Source organism: Heliconius melpomene, chromosome 1 (genome assembly GCF_056956725.1).
Source record: "Heliconius melpomene rosina isolate 202511_hmr_F chromosome 1, ASM5695672v1, whole genome shotgun sequence".
In the NCBI taxonomy this organism is placed as follows: domain Eukaryota; kingdom Metazoa; phylum Arthropoda; class Insecta; order Lepidoptera; family Nymphalidae; genus Heliconius; species Heliconius melpomene.
In genome coordinates, this window is record NC_140389.1 from 2,081,533 (window position 1) to 2,102,410 (window position 20,878).

The following is a 20,878-nucleotide window of genomic DNA, read 5'->3' on the forward strand; positions in this document are numbered from 1 at the left end:
TTAAATAGAATGCATCGGCCGGGAATTGAACCCCGGCTGCCCGCGTGGCAGGCGAGCATTCTACCACTGAACCACCGATGCGTGTAAGGCAGGCGGGCGCGGCGGATTCGCTTGTATAATAATAATAAGCATAACGTCGCGAGGCGCGTTTCGCAGAAAGGATTTTTTTGATATTGTAACAACTTCTAAAGTACTTATTAAAATGAAAAACAGAAAAGACAGTTTTGATCTACATTAAATGGCCAACGTAACTAATATACTTATTTACATACTGAGAGTAAGGGATAAGTGAAACTTGACTCGATACAGTTGATGTGTGAACGGCTTGATGTGTCAAGAATTAAATGCGTTTTTCTCTAAAACTATTCGCAATTTCGAAATAGTTTAAAAAGAAAATTTTATCTTCGTTTAACGTAGAAATTTAATAAAGTATTTTAAAGGATAAGGATTAATACCATTATGGAAAAATATCCCTCACAATAAAAAATATATTGAAATTACTATTTTTAGACAGAAATATGATCACTACACGTTATCCTTAAAAGATAAAAATATGCTATCGCGGACTTTTTTGTAGATCTTATTAAGAGGAACAATACTCCAGTACATTTTTTTCATGTAGTATTTACCATTAAAGCAGCGCATGCGCCAAAGTGTCTCAGCGTGTAGGACTTTATACACATTTATCGTATTTATGTTAATTTACATAAGAATGTACAAATAATAAACTATATATAAACCTTCCCTGAGAAATACTCGACCTAATTGTGAAAACCGCATTCAAATCCGTTGGGTGGTTTAGAAGAAGAAGAGTTAGAAAGTTCAGACAGACACAAAAAGCGACTTTGTTTTATAAGATATAGGATATATATATATATATATATATATTTCTTAGCCATTTTCGAAACTTATTAAATATAAATTAATAAACATAAATAAAAAATACAAACGCATATTTGTGGTGACGATTACTTATGTTATATAAAAAAAATCTTTAAGTGAAGTTTTACAAGTATATAAATCCGTCATTCTTTTTTTTTATGGGAAAAGGACAAGGCAAACGAGCGTTCGGGTCACCTGATGATGATCACCGCCGCCCACGACCCCGTGCAGCACTGGAGGAGCTACAGGTGCGTTGCCGGCCTTTGAGGTGGAGATAGACGCGCTTTTTGAAGGTACCCATATCGTACCGACCTGGAAACACTGCCGCGGGTAGGCCATTCCACAGTTCGGTGGCGCGTGGAAGGAAATTTCTACGAAACCGCACAGTAGTGGAGTGCCACGTATCCAGGTGGTGTGGATGGTATTTAAGTTTGTGACGTACTGTGCGGTTGAAAAATTCGGCGGCAGGTAACAGGTCGAACAGTTCTTCAGAACACTCACCATGAAAAAGGCTACCTCTACAAAAATTTTGAGCCGTATTGAGAAAAAAAAAGTTATGCAAGAGAAGTTTTGGACTTGCTCAAATATTACCAAGAAGATCCAAAACTTTGTTTCTTAAACTTGTGAATAACAGGAATGAAACGAAAGTTTTAAAAGTTTCGCTAGAATGATATTTTGGTCAAGATTAGGAATATAAGTCTAGCGAGGATAGGGAAAGTCACTCAGTGGTTCATATTCTTCGAAGCATTTTCAAGAAATATTTAATATTAGGCATTAAATCAGTAATAACATGTACCTACCGTTTCTTTGTTAAAATTATGTTAGTTGAAATTGTGTTATGATCAATAACGTCTTCCTAGTAATTCTTATAAAAATATAGCTCCACGCTGTTTGTTGTATGATCCTAGTGTTAAGACACTCCATTCTCCACTTTCTATTCTTTCTTTTTCTTTCTCTTTATCTATTCATATGACACAGAAATATTGTTATTACTTTATATCAGCAAGTTCTTAATTAACAAAAAAATCCAATCAAAATATAGTAATGTTTGTGTATTCCTTTATATCGTTTTCTGTAAGTATACAAGTAGTAAAAACAACTTCTAGCTCTCTGCCAATTAGCTGATAAATAACAACAACCTTAACTACAATGGATTTTCTTCAGTTCTTTAAAACACTTAAAAATAAAAAGCACTCGTAAAGAACTCACTCCAGCAATTCCTTTTAAAGAAACAATCGGATTAAGAACTAAGATCAACGTCTTCGATTCAGTGTAGTTCCTTGACACAAATGCTACTGATGAAAATTTAATTAGAGATAGTGCTTACAATTTTTATTCAATATCAAATGTTGAGTGGCGGAACTCAACGCCGTATTTTGCTTCGTTAACAGGGCGAGGAAATGAAAATATAAAATATTTCATTTTCTCGTTTCCTTCGAGGCAATCGTACCCACAACCTGTCCCGTTCATAGTCGCAAAGTCGCCTCTATTAATTATTCAATATTTATTTATATACTCGTATACAGATTATTTTTATTTAAATATATATAACTGTTCCGTTACAGACGGAACGGAAAGTTGAAATTTGTTATGTAGGTAACTTAGCTATAATAGGGGCAAGAATATATACGAGATATAAAAGAGAGCATTTCTCGAAATTTCTATGAATATTGGAAAAAACTGATTTTTCATTTTACTTCTTAAAATCCACTCAAATAAAAGTATGTTGTGAATGCAACGACTAGTTACAAATATAAACTATACTCTTATAAAGAATTGAACCTACTAAATGTAGAGCAGCGTCGCTAAAATTTGTCCTAATAAGTAAATAAATCTTTCCAAAGCGCTAGTAGGATTATAGAAAAAACTCTATTTCACGCTAAATTACCAACGATTTGCGTTCATTAAAGAGTCTTAACGAAATTAATTACCAAACATTAATTGGCTTATGTTGGAATTATGATGAATGCTCACTCGCTTCGCTTCGATATTAAAGGAACATTTAATTCGCCTTTTGTTTACTTTTATTAAGATGATTCTCCTAATTATTCGGATGCGTGATTACGGAAAATATTCCATAGGGTACTTTTTAACTTCACGCTTTATCCCACTTATAGCAGGATAAGCAAAAGAAACATTTGCTCCGTGTCCCACTTCACGCCCAATTTTCGAAATATTTCATTTTAAATGGCGAAACTCAACGCCGTGCTTTGTGTTCTTACCAGAGCGATACTTGTTGCTTAGAAATATTGTTTTTCCACACAATACATTATATTTTTTTATAAGGTTAATGCTATTAGACCGACTGGCTTTTACAGTGGTACTTGGTGGGGAGGGGAGGGAGTGCTTTATCCTTAAAAAATCGCAAAGTCTACGTGGCTGCTTGAGAAGGATCGTCTGCGGTAAGGTCATTCTGCGGGAACCCAACTAGAGTTTTGGTAGTCAAACGGGCTGGACAATACTTAATAAAGACGATAGGCGGAATTGGTTAAGAGAAAACTTATCATTAGATATTTATATTCAAAAATATAATTATATAATTATACTGGCGTCGAATGTAGAATAATTGAATATAAATGATATATTTTATATTAAACAAATAAAAACAAAAGTGTGTCGTAGAAATCGCGTCGTATTCAGATGGTTAGGCATGAGGGAATCTAATTTCATTTCTAACATACGAACTTTTATCTTATATCGTATTTCCAAAGGGAATACGCACTTATCTATATATACTAAATATTTCTAAATTTCTGTCCTTTAATAAAAGTAGAATGAAATTTTACCATATGTGGACGATAGTGGAAAGTCGAACGAAATTTAAATTTATTCGCTCTGCTAACGTTGAATTCCGCCACTCAACACGCAATAAGTCGATAATTCGGCGGTGAGTGGGAAAAGAAATTTCTTAACACTAGGTGACAACCTAGTCAGAGACATCTGACTACCCTGCTTAGATACAACATGAAGCTAAAAAAATAAAGCTAAATATAAAGAAAAAAACCGAAATTTGTTTTATTAGCGTTATATCTATACAGGATAAGTAGACAGTTTGTCGACATTATACTAATAACATTTTATCTGTTAACGTATCAACCTTTTATAAGAGGATTTACCTTGTCGAAGGCTGTCTGCAGATATCTTATCTGATTACCCAAAAAGCTAAAAAGAATATTTACAAATGAAATTAATATCAGCTAACGTTTGATGTTAGAGACAGGTGGCTAATATTAAACCTAACCTAGGCTTACATCCATTCTCCAGCTTCAAGCTTTATGCAGTGTACCAGGCTAGACAGAAATTAGTTAGTTTTCCCTCTTTAGTGTTACACGAGGTAGTGGGCGGTATCACTTATCATCGGTGATCCTTACGTCCATAAAAAACCGTATTTAGTGGCGAATCTCGACTCGTCTTAATACTAAATTTTCAACTATACTACGAGTATGCCTGTAAGAAATACAAGTAGGAAGAAAATAATACGAATAAAAATATATCGTATAACTTCTAAGTCTTACATGGATTTGTCAAGGGCAAGATATTCTGTATGTGAATTTTTACATTTTGCAATGAAATCTGCTTGGATTTGGTCCCAACTAGTGCAGATAAACTAAAATTGATTGACATTAAGCTCTTTGTTATTTCTGTACTGCTTTGCCAGTTTTATTTGTTACTGACGCTGTAGCATACGAGTTATATATCACCCAATTTAGTGTTCCTTTTAAAATTCGGGTTAAAAATATTTTAAAACAAGGATGATCTCATTCCACTCTTTAATTTCCTCAATATATGTGTGACGGAACTTATGTAGAAGCTATGTAAATAGAGATAAAAGAGGGTTAATTCATTTGTTAATTGAGTATTTCAATTTTATATTTATATGTATTAATTGAGTATTATTTCATTGGTTAGTAAAACTTGCATAAAAATTAATGATATGAAATGTTTAAAGCATGTGTAGATATATATGCCCACAAAGAAATAATGTTGTTTTTAAATCTTTGAAAAAGCCATATACTTCACACAGATGGTCACTGAGTGTAAAATACATTCTTATGGGGTCTAGTCTTAATGGGAATAGAGTGTCTCAATCCTAGGTTCCCAGGTTCCCCCTGCATGTGTGGGGTACAGCACAAAATTTTTAATTATAAACATAGTAATATTTATGGACTCAATCTCACTAGAGGAAGGAAGTGATCACATTTAAATGCGTTTCAAGCAATATTTCGAATTTAGACGCAAAGAGGGAAACAGAATGTCTTGACACTAAATTCGTTTTGTATACTACGGAGTGTGCAAAAAAACAGACATGTTGTGATAACAGTTTTTTAACTTTTCCATAATTATCAGCTTTAATTACATTTTATATTTATCTGCTAACTAGCCTTATAACTAGGGTTAATTATCTAGATATTTAGTTCTTAAGAGAGTCCAGATATTTTTAGATTGCCTTTTTCTTCACATAAACCAGTATGTTACAATAAGATTACTGTTTTCTAAAGCTATATTGGAAATACAGTATAAAGATTTTCTTCTAAAACATAGTCCTTTTTATTTCAAACGATATCTGACAGCAAAACGAGATAAGCACCATTTTTTTGGAGGTCGACTCGATATAAATGGCGTCGCCTTTTTTCTGGATCACTTGTTTTATGTTCCAAAAGGATACTAGCTAATAATATATATATTTCCTGCTTAAGTTGTCAACACTTTACTTTTTTAAGAATTCTTTTTTTTTAAGAATTTCTATTTAGTTGAAAGGAATTAAATATTTCTTTCTCCACTTTCCATCCAAATTTTCGAGATATTGCGTATTGGAGTGGCGGCACTCATCGCCATGCAATACCCGCGTATCTACCACAAGTACCAAATAAAAATGTACAATCCCCATAACGAGCATCGAACTTACAACCATCGCGTTCAAAGCCAGACACTATGCCACTATGCCACAACGAGCTTATTCACAGAAAGATTACATGTTATTTATAAAAAACAAACAAGGCAGAGCGCTATTCCAATAACCTTTTTACGATAAAAAATTCCTGCGAAATAAAACAAAATCCGTGAAATAATGTAATTAATCGTTTTACTAAGGAAATTCTGGGATCAAGATGGGAGGTTTGCCGATAATTTTAATAAGTAAGCAAAATATTTTATCGATTCGTATGATAAGAAACTTTGTTTTAATAGGGTTGGCAACAAATAAAGATTTTTTCCATCGAATTAATTAACATTTACTTGGCGCTCGTTTTTTATATGATTCAAATATTAGAAAACTATACGCACGTTTAAGTTTTTTGTTATCTATTTAATTATTATATTATGAGATCTATTCGACCTCACGAAATGTAATTTTAAAAAGTATATTGTAAAGTTAATTTACACACATACACATACAGAGAGCAGCGATAACACATGACAAGTAGACGTAAACAGTAAATAATATCAAATTGTTAATACTACAGAATGCAAATTGTTCTGAATTTTATAATAGTTTGGATATTCACGTAACAGTTCAGTTAAATAATAAATGTGAAAAGTTATCAAATATTTACAGGAAATGTGTCATGATCGCGCACATAAATGTGGGTTTATTGTATTTAATATCCAAATATCGACAATAGTATTGTTATTTAAATGTTAAATTACTAAATATACCACTTTCTACTTATTTTGAGAGAACATTTTGCTGACACAACAACTGAGCTTTTCAACTGATAGCATTGCATGCTATAACCTAGGTGCCTCCGTACACGATGACTCCATGGAATGTTAAATAGTTTCTTATCTGCATTCTAGTAATCGAGATCAGAATCTTTACAAGTTAAGTTAGGTTAGTGGCGTCAATTATTTTCATATGCACTGCCAATAATAATTTTCATAAACTTCACTTGTAAACTTACATGCTGTAAATTCAGTATATATTTTCTACGAACTTTATCGAAGCTTGTAATAAATGACGACCTCTATCTTCGTACACGTCCATAGTTTAGTATACGTTTCCGCTCTCATTCAGTGAATAGCTACACAATACTGAAAATTTCGCTGAAATTTTTCCAGCTGATATTTTGTTTTAAGATACTATGCACTGTGCACTCTTAGAAATTATTGTAAATATTAGAAACGGTAGTATTTAATGATGACTTCGAAATAGTGACTTTTTTTCTAGTAAGTAAATAAAGATATAAAGGTAAGTAAGAAAATAAAGGTATAAGTTAGGGTAGTTGAATTAATGCCTACTTATGAATTTTAAAGGAAAAAGTAATAACTTACTCTCTCAGTATTAATGATACTGAGCGTACACAAATTATTTATAATAGGTACCCGCACCGCACGACAGGGTAGGCAGAGGGATCCTAGTCTAACACTCCGTTTCCCCACCTTCTGTGGGAATTCTGGAGGTATTGCGTGTTGAGTGGTAGAACTCTATTGAGTTCTGAGGTCTCTATTCAGGCGAGGTATTCCTCGCTTTGCCTCGACAACAGAGCGAAGAAATGGAAATGTAAATTTAAATAAAAATTTTGTCTCCTTGAGTGGGGATCGAACCCAATAACCCCATGGTATAAAAACTAACTATAAAATAATATTTGTGTACGTGACAACCCTAATAAACGCCCCCAATTTCTTTATTATTCAAGCTTTATCCGATAATAGCACGACCGGCTTTCAGATTGAAAAGTGAAAGATCTATTTTTCTGGCAAACCACTTGTTTTGTTTAAGTGGCCTCTGATTCGGATTTATTATTTAGGCCTTCGCTGTCAGGTTTCCTTTCTATTAGGTATTTAGATATAGGTAGAAGATGTAGGTATTAAATACACGTACAAAAGTGTAAAATATATTTTATAAAAGCATGTTTCATATTAATCTTTATTTTCTTTTATTATTTAGATCAGAGTTCAAATCACTTGTTTTATTTAATTGGACTATGATCCCAATTAATTATTTAGAAGCATTTGAGCTTTACTTAGTTCTATTCAACGGCACAAGAACACCAACGTATAGGTACATTTTGTTAGCGTCAATTTAATAAAAATACATATATCTTAGCAATAAAAATATAAAAATGTTAACAATACTAGAGTAAATACTAACTAAACTAACGGTAAGTAAGTAAATACTAACTTTGTAATTCTTGAATAATTCAACATTCATGTGAAATTAGCATTTACAATACTGAAACTCACTTATATCTTATATTTTTCGTATAATCTTAAAAAAAAAATTTAGAAAAATATTAGATTTTTTTTTATTAAAATAACATAGTTACATTGTAGTATTGCAATATTTTCCCACATTCGATAACCAGACGCTTAAATATAATAAAAAGAAAACCGAATCACAAATCATAACCACGATCTTCAATCTCCTTTGGGGATCACTAAAAAATAAAAAAAAAAACCCCAAAAATAAAATTTTCACACACCGGATATTATAACGATACGGGGTTAAACGTTTTCCGTCGGTCTCACGCGTCACTGGCCATAAGTTGGGCTCTCGGATAGAATTATATGGGGCAAGTTTATATAGGGTGTTGAAAGCTTGTACATCTATTGCTATAGCTAAACTAAATACATATACAAGCCGAACGATTGTTTGTTGCTATACTGTAAACGTATAATGAACTTAGATATAATAGAACAATTGTAAACAATTTCAATATCTATACTGTTAATAGGCTATATTGAGGCTAAAGTGGCGCAGGGGCAAAAGCGTGTGAATGTAACGCGGCGGTTGTGAGTTTGATACCCACTCGGGGGAACGAAATATTTTTTATTAAAACATATTTTAATTTCTTCGCTCTGGTACGATAGGGCAGCAGGGCGTTGAGCGCTGTTCCGCCATTTAACACACAATGCCTCGATTTTTTGCGGAAAGTGGAGACAATATTATAACAAGACTAGGTTCTCTACCCTGTTACATGCGGCATACAACGTAAATGAAAGAAACGAGAAAAAAGAGAATTCTATCAGACGAAATCTCAGTGGTTCCAAAATATATATATTCTTCGGTTTTATAATGGAACCAATTATAAATAATATAAATCTATATAAATCTACAGTAATATAATAAAGCGGAAAAGTCAATCAAATAAAAAAAAATCAACTTATGAGGGAACCCAACGCCGAACTACTAGGGCGAGGTAATGAAAATATTAAATAATTATTCCCCAGGTGGAAATTGAACCGACAACCGTTACACTGACGCTGTCCAACGCCGCGACGGCAATTTGTACTAAATCAGGAATCACAGTTGCTACCAATATATAGTCTATACCTCATATCTACTGCGCCAAGTCATGCACAATATTGTTCTCAATATTGACAATAGAACAATCACTCAAATGAAATTCACGATACCATTCCGTTTGATTCTGAAAATCAAATAACTTTCGAAATGAAATTTGTTTTACGTAATAGATAAGGTTAGTGTTAGATTGCAACTATAAATAAATTTAAAATTTCCTATAACATTTGTAGCGCAGTGAAAAGTTGTCTGTGCAGGCATAACAGATTCAAATATTTATATGGTTTTCTTTTTTTTATGTGGAAACTAGCATTAAGATATTTTTCGCGCAATTTTCGAGGCGAAACGCCACAATTCGAAAGTAACTACTAGATACTACTAATAAAAATATTTCATTCCCCCGAGTGGGAATCGAACAGAAAAACAGTCGCTTACAGTAAGGCGCTGTGCCGCTGCGCGACAACGGCCTCAATTGTTTAATGCATAAAAATTTGAGTAAAAAGTAGATAAAATCGTGTAGTTTCATTTTGGTTTCAATTTTTATCCGGAGACGTTTAATGTTGCTATTCAAAAGCCAGTCGAAGAAATAAAGCTTCCGTTATGTAATATTTTAATATTTTCATTCCTTCATTCTGGTAACAAGGCAAAGCGTGGCGCTGAGGACAGCCACTCAACACAAAATGCCGCGAAAATTCAGCGGAAGGTGGGGACGGAAATGTTGAATGGGGACGGAGTGTTCTAACCCTAGGTTACACGGTAAAAACGACATTTTTCATTTAGTTCCTAAAATTGGACCACGTCAAATACGTAATTAACGTAATAAAATTAACAGCTTTTTATTTATTTTTATAACAATTAGCATATTCGTTAGCACATTCGCTACGTACTAAAATGGTTCTGGCTTAATCATTTCGCTTGGCTGTGTTTAATATACTCGACCGTTTTCTCTTTAATAAAGTTAATTAAAATACCGCGTTCGAAACGAAAAGCCGTATCATTGATAAAGGTAAGTAAGAAAATAAAGGTATAAGTTAGGGTAGTTGAATTAATGCCTACTTATGAATTTTAAAGGAAAAAGTAATAACTTACTCTCTCAGTATTAATGATACTGAGCGTACACAAATTATTTATAATAGGTACCCGCACCGCACGACAGGGTAGGCAGAGGGATCCTAGTCTAACACTCCGTTTCCCCACCTTCTGTGGGAATTCTGGAGGTATTGCGTGTTGAGTGGTAGAACTCTATTGAGTTCTGAGGTCTCTATTCAGGCGAGGTATTCCTCGCTTTGCCTCGACAACAGAGCGAAGAAATGGAAATGTAAATTTAAATAAAAATTTTGTCTCCTTGAGTGGGGATCGAACCCAATAACCCCATGGTATAAAAACTAACTATAAAATAATATTTGTGTACGTGACAACCCTAATAAACGCCCCCAATTTCTTTATTATTCAAGCTTTATCCGATAATAGCACGACCGGCTTTCAGATTGAAAAGTGAAAGATCTATTTTTCTGGCAAACCACTTGTTTTGTTTAAGTGGCCTCTGATTCGGATTTATTATTTAGGCCTTCGCTGTCAGGTTTCCTTTCTATTAGGTATTTAGATATAGGTAGAAGATGTAGGTATTAAATACACGTACAAAAGTGTAAAATATATTTTATAAAAGCATGTTTCATATTAATCTTTATTTTCTTTTATTATTTAGATCAGAGTTCAAATCACTTGTTTTATTTAATTGGACTATGATCCCAATTAATTATTTAGAAGCATTTGAGCTTTACTTAGTTCTATTCAACGGCACAAGAACACCAACGTATAGGTACATTTTGTTAGCGTCAATTTAATAAAAATACATATATCTTAGCAATAAAAATATAAAAATGTTAACAATACTAGAGTAAATACTAACTAAACTAACGGTAAGTAAGTAAATACTAACTTTCAACTAGTGATGTCCTATACTGATTACAAATTTCCATACTAAAATGGATAAATTACACCTAATTAAATTTCGATCAGAGCTAAAATGGCATAGGCAAAATGCAGCTTTACCAACTTAAATCCCGATGCCGCGAGAATTTGGGATGTGTGGCTCACAATCCTTTCTTTTAGTCACATAAAATCGGTTCAGCTACCTGGACAAACAAAAAGGCAGAAAGATAATTTATTGTTTAGAATATACTAAATACTCAACAACGCTAAAATTCTCGTTTATTCCTAAATTTTCACATTTGTAAAATAATTCTAAATATATTTTTGATGAGATCGGGAGGAAAAGTGAATTATTATGGCAAGTGTTATAAAGCAACGAAATTGCGTACGAAAACTAGTAAAATTATTATAGATTCCTATTGGCCTTTGAAGTAATCCAACGCTGCAGGAATCCAGTCTTGGCAAATATTTTAAAGTTTAATTACTTCAAACATTAATTTATTTTAAAAATACGCCACGACAACGTTATACCTTATAGTTTAAAAATATCCCCCGCTACGACGTTTTTATAATAATAGAAAAATATAATGTATAGAAATAACAAGAGTTAGACTGCTACACAAAGGTAGCATCTACATGGCTTTCGTAAAACATTTTTCCAAGTAAACCCTTTCTCGAAATGTAATCCGATTATATTCTATTATTATTTTCACGGTAGAAGGTAAAATCTTTTGGCATACCGACTATGAAACTTATTTAGCTTCATTATTTGTCCCGAGGCAGCAATCTCTCTATTGAAGTGAAACATACATATTTATATTAAATCGCCTGACGTCATGGCACAGGGGCACAAGCGTGCGCCCATTAACGCGTGAGTTCGATTTCCACTCTGGGGAAAGAAATATTAAAATAATTTCATTTCTCGCTTTAGTAACGAGGCAAACCACGGCGCCTCAAGGATTTGGCGGAAAATGAGGAAATGAGGCGAAGAATGGGAACGGAGTTTCTGAACACCTGGCTTCCAGGTTCACGTGAGGCGAGCGAGCGAGGCGGCGTTATTTTACCTATCTAACATTGCAATTAGAATAATCGAAAATTTGTCTAATTATACCATCGGCATCGTCTTAGTTTCTCTTCAATGTTTAAAAGCTTCTTAAAAGCTAAGGCTAAGCTAAGCTATCTTATAATAATCTAAGACATTATAAATATTAGTATGAACTTAAGACCATTAGCTTCAATATTTTTTATAGAATAGGCAAGGCAACGCACATATTGATTCTCTAATGATAAGTAATCAAGGCCCCCGTCGACACCGTGTAACACCAGAGGAGTTACCGGAGAATATAGACACTATTCTAGAAGGAACCCAAGTCGTACTACTAATCTACTCAGTAATAACATAAGCTATATTATAATAGCACCCAATTCTATTTTGTACTAAAATTCATGTAATCCCACGCACCCTTCCAACAAAACGGTATAAAGCATTCCACATACATATTCCGTATACAAATTGTATTGTAATTCTTGAATAATTCAACATTCATGTGAAATTAGCATTTACAATACTGAAACTCACTTATATCTTATATTTTTCGTATAATCTTAAAAAAAAAATTTAGAAAAATATTAGATTTTTTTTTATTAAAATAACATAGTTACATTGTAGTATTGCAATATTTTCCCACATTCGATAACCAGACGCTTAAATATAATAAAAAGAAAACCGAATCACAAATCATAACCACGATCTTCAATCTCCTTTGGGGATCACTAAAAAATAAAAAAAAAAACCCCAAAAATAAAATTTTCACACACCGGATATTATAACGATACGGGGTTAAACGTTTTCCGTCGGTCTCACGCGTCACTGGCCATAAGTTGGGCTCTCGGATAGAATTATATGGGGCAAGTTTATATAGGGTGTTGAAAGCTTGTACATCTATTGCTATAGCTAAACTAAATACATATACAAGCCGAACGATTGTTTGTTGCTATACTGTAAACGTATAATGAACTTAGATATAATAGAACAATTGTAAACAATTTCAATATCTATACTGTTAATAGGCTATATTGAGGCTAAAGTGGCGCAGGGGCAAAAGCGTGTGAATGTAACGCGGCGGTTGTGAGTTTGATACCCACTCGGGGGAACGAAATATTTTTTATTAAAACATATTTTAATTTCTTCGCTCTGGTACGATAGGGCAGCAGGGCGTTGAGCGCTGTTCCGCCATTTAACACACAATGCCTCGATTTTTTGCGGAAAGTGGAGACAATATTATAACAAGACTAGGTTCTCTACCCTGTTACATGCGGCATACAACGTAAATGAAAGAAACGAGAAAAAAGAGAATTCTATCAGACGAAATCTCAGTGGTTCCAAAATATATATATTCTTCGGTTTTATAATGGAACCAATTATAAATAATATAAATCTATATAAATCTACAGTAATATAATAAAGCGGAAAAGTCAATCAAATAAAAAAAAATCAACTTATGAGGGAACCCAACGCCGAACTACTAGGGCGAGGTAATGAAAATATTAAATAATTATTCCCCAGGTGGAAATTGAACCGACAACCGTTACACTGACGCTGTCCAACGCCGCGACGGCAATTTGTACTAAATCAGGAATCACAGTTGCTACCAATATATAGTCTATACCTCATATCTACTGCGCCAAGTCATGCACAATATTGTTCTCAATATTGACAATAGAACAATCACTCAAATGAAATTCACGATACCATTCCGTTTGATTCTGAAAATCAAATAACTTTCGAAATGAAATTTGTTTTACGTAATAGATAAGGTTAGTGTTAGATTGCAACTATAAATAAATTTAAAATTTCCTATAACATTTGTAGCGCAGTGAAAAGTTGTCTGTGCAGGCATAACAGATTCAAATATTTATATGGTTTTCTTTTTTTTATGTGGAAACTAGCATTAAGATATTTTTCGCGCAATTTTCGAGGCGAAACGCCACAATTCGAAAGTAACTACTAGATACTACTAATAAAAATATTTCATTCCCCCGAGTGGGAAGTTCCCCCGAATAAAAATTTGGGTAATGTTGCTGAACACAAGTAAATCTAAACAATAAAACTTCCGCTATGTAATATTTTAATATTTTCATTCCTTCATTCTGGTAACAAGGCAAAGCGTGGCGTTGAGGACAGCCACTCAACACATAATGCCTCGAAAATTCGGTGGAAAGTACGAACGGAAGTGTTGAATGAGGACGGAGTATTCTAACCCTAGGATACACTGGAAAAACGACATTTTTCATTTTATTATCTAAAATTGGACCACGTCAAATACGTAATTTACGTAATAAAATTAATAGCTTGCATATTTTTATTTTTATAACAATTTGCATATTCGTTAACACATTCGCTACATACTATAAAGGTTCTGGCTTAATCATTTCGCTTGACTGTGTTTAATATACTCAACCGTTTTCTCTTTAATAAAGTTAATTAAAATACCGCGTTCGAAACGAAAAGCCGTATCATTATTATGAAAAATTTGTTTACCTCATATCTGCTTTGTACTGTAATGGGCGTTTCGAGGGGAAAACATTGTCATGAGTAATAATCGAACAATTGTATATGAGGAATATATTATTAAGTATATATAAGTATGTAGGCTATATTTTACTTTTTATTTATATCTAGGAAGGCGTTAGGTTACGCAGATTAGTTAGGTACGCGTGTACAATAAATACGGATTTCCCGATCCCGCGGTAATTCCGGGATAAAAAGTAGTCCATAACCCCCTCTATCTCAGTAAACGTACCACAGTCAAAAAAAAAATAATTATTTCTTCGTATTTTAGTGTCGTCAATTATGTAAACAACAATATGCACTTTTAAAAACACATATTGAAAATACAGACAGACACTTTAATTTTATTTATATGGACCAACTTATATACAGAGAAAAAATCTAATGTCTAAGTCCAGTAACGTTCTGCCTAATTTTAGAGTTTTCTAGTGGCGGAACTTAACGTCGCTCTTTATCTACCCGGGCGGGATAATTAGGATAATTTTAATAAAATCACTCCTCAAAATGAGGATAGAACCCATAATCATCACGTTTACAATAAGACCTGCCTTATACCACTGCACCACGACAGCCTTGGCAACAGTTGAGCATATTTACATATTATACAATAAGATGCTGTGCAAATGCATACATCTCTGAGAATCGTCTTATCTTATCAGTAGGTACTACTAGGTATATTAACCCAGTTCATCAGTGTGATTCTTGTAAAATTCCGTTGTAGCTCATTAGATTTTTCCCTTGTTCTCTTATGTAATAGGTTTACTTATAAAATATTTAAACATTATCGAAAACGAAAAAGCTATTTTGATGGAAAAATATAAGTGACTGAAGCTGTTATAAGAGACTTCAAATATGTGTTGTGTATATATCGCACTGTAAATAATTTTTATTTTAAATAGATTAAAGAAATTGTTAGTTATAGTCCTATCTTTATTTTCAATCATATATATTTTAAATATTTTATGAAATATTAAACATCAATTTGGGATTTATGAACACACAATAATTAACATAATAAGTGGCGGAATTCAACGCCGCGCTGTGCCTCGTTACCAATGCGAGAAAATGATAATATTAAATATTTAATTCCCCTGTGTCGCAATATAACCCAATATAATGTTTTTATGACAAAATCAATAAACGAATGACAGTATATTAAAAAGTCAAAGTCAAGTTAAATAATATGCAAGGCTGAATACAAGCAATCTACTAGCATATTAAAACGTTAAAAGTCAAATAAAGCCTTTACTTTTTGAAATTTGTACGAAAAATCTGAAATGAGACATTCTATAGGCGTTCGTGGCACAGTCACTGAAAACGTGGTGATTGTGGACTAAATTCCCATTGGAAGGTACTCGTAAATATCGCAGCGTTGAACTACGCCTTTCAAATTTGAAACTGGACAGAAATGGCTAAAGTCGCAACGGAATGTCCTAACGTTAAGTTTCTCTTCTTATACTATTATGCGAGAAGAAAACCATGTGTTTAGATCAATCGTGTGACTGGTCCATCTATCACATCTAACAGCAGCCTTGGCATTTAGACGATACGTGGGAAACGAAGTGTCTTAACACTAGGTTTTCTCTGCCTACTTCGCTATATGTTTCTGGTACGCAATGAAGAAGTTATAAACAAAGAAAATATCTTTAATAAATATTATTTAATTTGCGGGCAACTTAAACTGACGACGGGTGAAAACACACTAACCTTAAAGACACTACTACCCAATTCCATATCAATGGCGTCAATTTCCTCTGTCAAATGACAAATATTTTTGCAAATTGATATAATATTTATTTACTCCCACCTCTTGTCTAGCATTTCAGTTTCTATGTTCCACACATTATAGAAATATATGGGAAAATGATACCTACCTACAGTTCAATCAATTGAATTGATAGCGTTGAAATATTATGATATGTCGACGCTTTCAAATCAAATGAAATCAAAAATACCTTGACCTATGCACAAACATGATAAAACGACAACGATTACGATTCTCCTACACGTGAACATCAATCATAATTTTTGGAATTCGAATTCATTTTGTATGAGATATTGCATGTTGAGTAGCGGAACTCACGCCTGTGCTTTGTCTACTAGAGTGACAGAATAAAAATAAACATAATCGTTCCTCCGAGAATCGAACCTACAAACTACGAGCTTGCAGCCAGTCAGCCAGCCAGTTTTAAATAAAACTTTTTAATGTATAGCACGCCTGAGAAGAACACATAACTGATTTCAAAGATTGGAACACCTGTTGAGGAACCGAAATAGACCACTTTAAACTATGAGAGCCAGTGGTGGCGAAGTGGCACAAAGTGTGACTGTAAACGCAGCAGGTTGTAGATTCGATTCCCACCCAAGAAAATAAAATATTTAATTTCATTTCCTCGGGTGGGAATTAATTTCTTCGCTCTGGTGTAGTGGCAAAGCGCGATGTTGACCACTCAACCGGTTGCGATTCCGCAATGTCTCCAGAATTCCTCAGAAATTTGGGAATGGAGTGTGCTAACACTAAGTTCCCTTTGCCTGCCCAGCTATGTACGGGATACAACGTAAAGCTGATTTATTTTAAGAGATAAATAAATAGTTCCTTATCAAAGCTTTATATGACACTGGTAAGCATACTCGTATATCTCTGGATCTGGAATGTATAATGTTTTGATTATATGTTAAATGCTACTCATAAAGTCCTATCAAGCGGAATTGCAGGAACCAACTAGTATTAAACTAGTACTAACACCATCCAACTGTGTTTATATGATTTACTCGCCTTTTATTATAGAAACAAAACTAGATTTATCCGTGCTCGTCTTCTCGTTAATTTTAAAATGCTTTGTAGTTTTAGTTATTTCAGTAGTTTTATATTCATAACACTGTAAATCCACTGTGAAATATGAATTACTCGTGGCTAGCATTTTTTCGTGACTTTGTCTAGATAAACTTAAATTTTTTTTGAGGTTCAAGCTGCACTTAGCAGGGTAGGCAGAGTGGACCAGTGAATCTAGTGTTAAGACACTCCGTTCTCCATCTTCCGTTCCCCACTTTGCGCCAAATTTTTGAGGCATTAAGTGTTGAGGGGCTGACGATTCGATGCTGGGTGTTGCCTCAATGCCAGAGAGAGAAATTTTTTAACACTTCGTTTCCCCAAGTGCGAATCGAACCTATAACCACGCTTGCACGCTTTTACTCCGACGGCCCCTAGATGAGTAAAATGGAATAACTTTACTAAAAAATTAAATCAGCTTCACGCTGTATCCCGCGCATCCCCATAAGGGTAAGCAGAGGGAACAAAGTGTTAAATCTCACTCCGTTCCCCACTTTCCGCAGAATTTCTCGAGGTATTGCGAGTTGAATGGTGAAACTTAACGCCGGGCTTTTGTCTCGATGCCAGAGCACAGTTATGAAAACATTAATAAATAATACTATGTACATTACTTCGAATGGGGATTGAACCCAAAAGCCTTCGCGGTACAGTCAGACCCTTGTGCTCTGCGCCAGGACGGCCTTACTTACGTGGTATAAAGAGCTGATTTGAAAATGTGATTAAAGTATTTGGAACAACAACTTACAGGTTCAAAACAAAAAGATATAAGCTCGTGGTTTCAAGAAAAGCTCAACAAAAGCTTTTAAATCCTACGCTCTCTACGCCAAGTTGTAAATACAATATAGTTTTAACTCGTAAACACGTAAGAAATATGAGCAATAAATTAGTAATATTATATATATAAATAATTTTATGAAGTTAAAAAATTATTAAAATGACCACCTATTCCATTTTAGTCATTTACGCGTAGTTCCGTCGTGGCTCAGGGGCAAAAGAGTGCGACTATAAACGAGATGATTTTGGGTTCAATTAACATTTACGGAAATTAAATATTTAATTCTCATTTTCTCGCTCTGGTAACGGGGAAAAACGCGGCGTTAAGTTCCGCCGCTCAACATGCTATACCTCCAGATTCTGGCGGAAAGTGGAAAATAGAAATGTCCTATGGAGAACGGAGTGTCTTAACAGGTTAAATCAGCCTACCTTTCTTCATTCGGGATACAGCGTGGAGCTAAAAAATATGGTTCTTTAGTAAATCGGTCACGACATATTTTTTGCCTTCAGCCTCTGTCATCAACCTTTTCATATGACATAACCTCGGGGGAGCCCTGATCCTTTGTACGTGACCTTGCTGGAGTATCAACACATTGTTTTAGGAACAAAAGACTTTTCCCTTACTATTGAATTCTTATAGTTTTTTTTTAATAATATCGTTAATGAAAACGTTATTATTATAACGTTTATTATAAAACAAAAAGCCTAGTACGAGTCGTACTCACGCACAAAGGGTTCCGTATCATTACCTATAGAAACGGCAAAAAACGTTTTTGTATGGAAGCCTCTGAAATATTAACTTTATACTGTTTTATAATAATTGTTGTCATAATGGTAACTTTCAAATGTCTTCTTTTATTTGACTATACAGTTTTTTGTTATTGTAGCAAATGAATTTCAAACGTTTGAAATAAACCCAAAAAACATATAATTGAATAACGGAACTTACCAATTTATATCGCGCAGCCTAACGATTTAAATAACCTGAAAAGAAAAGGAATAATTATTTATTTGTAGAAATAAGTAGTATCTGATATCTGGTAATGAGGCAGAGCGCGACGTAGTTCCGCCACTTAACACGCAATGCCTCGAGAATTCGGCGAAAAGAGGGAAACAGAAGTATCTCAATGGGAACGATGTGTCTTAACACTAGGTTCTAGGTTCCCTCTGCCTAATAAAACATAGCCAGATAAAAAAATAATTGGATTTTTTTTTTTATTTCGAACTTGTACTAATACTATTAATTTCGAGGTTAATCCTGTTAGCCCTAGTGGCCTTTATTTACACATTTAGTGGCAACACCTATTAAGGAGGGAGGAGAGTACTCTGTGCTTGAGAAATTGCAAACACTACATGGTTGCTTGAGGGGATGCCATCAGGAGCAAGGGCGTCCGCTGCTGAACTCCAACCTAGGCTTGCCGCCAGACATCCATAAGAGACTAAATAGTTTATTTAAAGACCCATATCAATAGACGATATAACTAATATATCTATGAAGAATATTGGATAGTGAACATTTCAATATTAATTATTCCAAGATAGAAGGGAACCTTCTTAGATCAAAATAATATATTATTCACTAAAATACATGATAAAGATTTTAATCGGCATTATCGTGGGAAATAGGTTACGTCCATTTCTGGAAAAGGGTATTTTAGTAAAATGTCTTTAGTACAGGTGGGTTGATCCATTATACATCCGTTATACATTTTTATTATTACAAATATAAACTCTCGTGATATTTTATAGACTATTTTTTAATGCTAATGTCTGGGAATCCTGGGATGTCATACTATTAGAGAATGTAGAGTTGCGCTTAAAGATGAAAGCTAATCCTTATATGCTTATATATAGAAAAGAACGAAAAAAACACATTGATCGAAATAGCCGAGCACAGAATAATTAGTCTTGGTAAAAGAAAAAAGGAAAATAAAACTTACTTTAAATTTAACGAGCTGAGCTAGCGAGACTGAGGCAATCAAAGTGCACATTTCGTTAAAACCTTAAATATCCAATTAAACATCTATTGTTAAAACCTGACTCTTCTCGAGGGTCTGATTCTCACTCATATGAATGAGTTATTTTAAGTGTTTATCTGTACCATTGTACACACCAATTCAAATACAGTTTTCGCTATTCTAATCTAACAATCTTCTTTTAGCATTCTATATCTATGGATAGATATTTGTTCTATATCTATGGATAGATATGGAATGGAAAATGAAATGATATTGTTATTAGACGATTAGTGAATAAATAATTGTGTAGTTCAAACGGGCGAAGCCGCAAGCACATTACTAGTATACTTTAAAACAAATAACAAAGCCTTATTGAATACACAATAAAAACAAAAATTAATTAATTAATTCTGACATCCCTAACTTAGTCCTTTGACGGTAATCGGATGGTGGGTAAATAAATCAAATTAATCTCTAATCCAAACAAATAGAGTCCATTTTACTTTGTCCTTTACAAATTAAACATAAATGAACAATTGGGTGTCCTTCGTTGAAGTATAATCTGCTTGTGCGAAGGAGTTGAAACGGTAATGATATTGGAATATAATAGGGTTGTACGTACTGGTAAAGTTTCGATTTTCACAACACTGCCGTCCAAGCGGTCTGACCCCGGTCCCTAGGAAGCGCGG

The 20,878-nt window shown here is 33.8% G+C and overlaps 1 protein-coding gene across 2 annotated transcripts in view; it reads right to left on the minus strand.

Moving 5' to 3' along the window:
- Nucleotides 1-20,878, minus strand: part of SPR (G protein-coupled sex peptide receptor) — a 193,242-nt gene that overhangs the window by 147,928 nt on the left and 24,436 nt on the right. Inside the window, exon 2 of one of the 2 annotated variants that reach the window (XM_085185908.1) lies at nucleotides 19,181-19,215. The exons of the other annotated variant lie outside the window; for it this stretch is intronic. The gene's annotated coding sequence lies outside the window, so the exon portion shown is untranslated. The remainder of the gene's footprint in view (nucleotides 1-19,180; nucleotides 19,216-20,878) is intronic. 2 annotated transcript variants of the gene reach the window in all.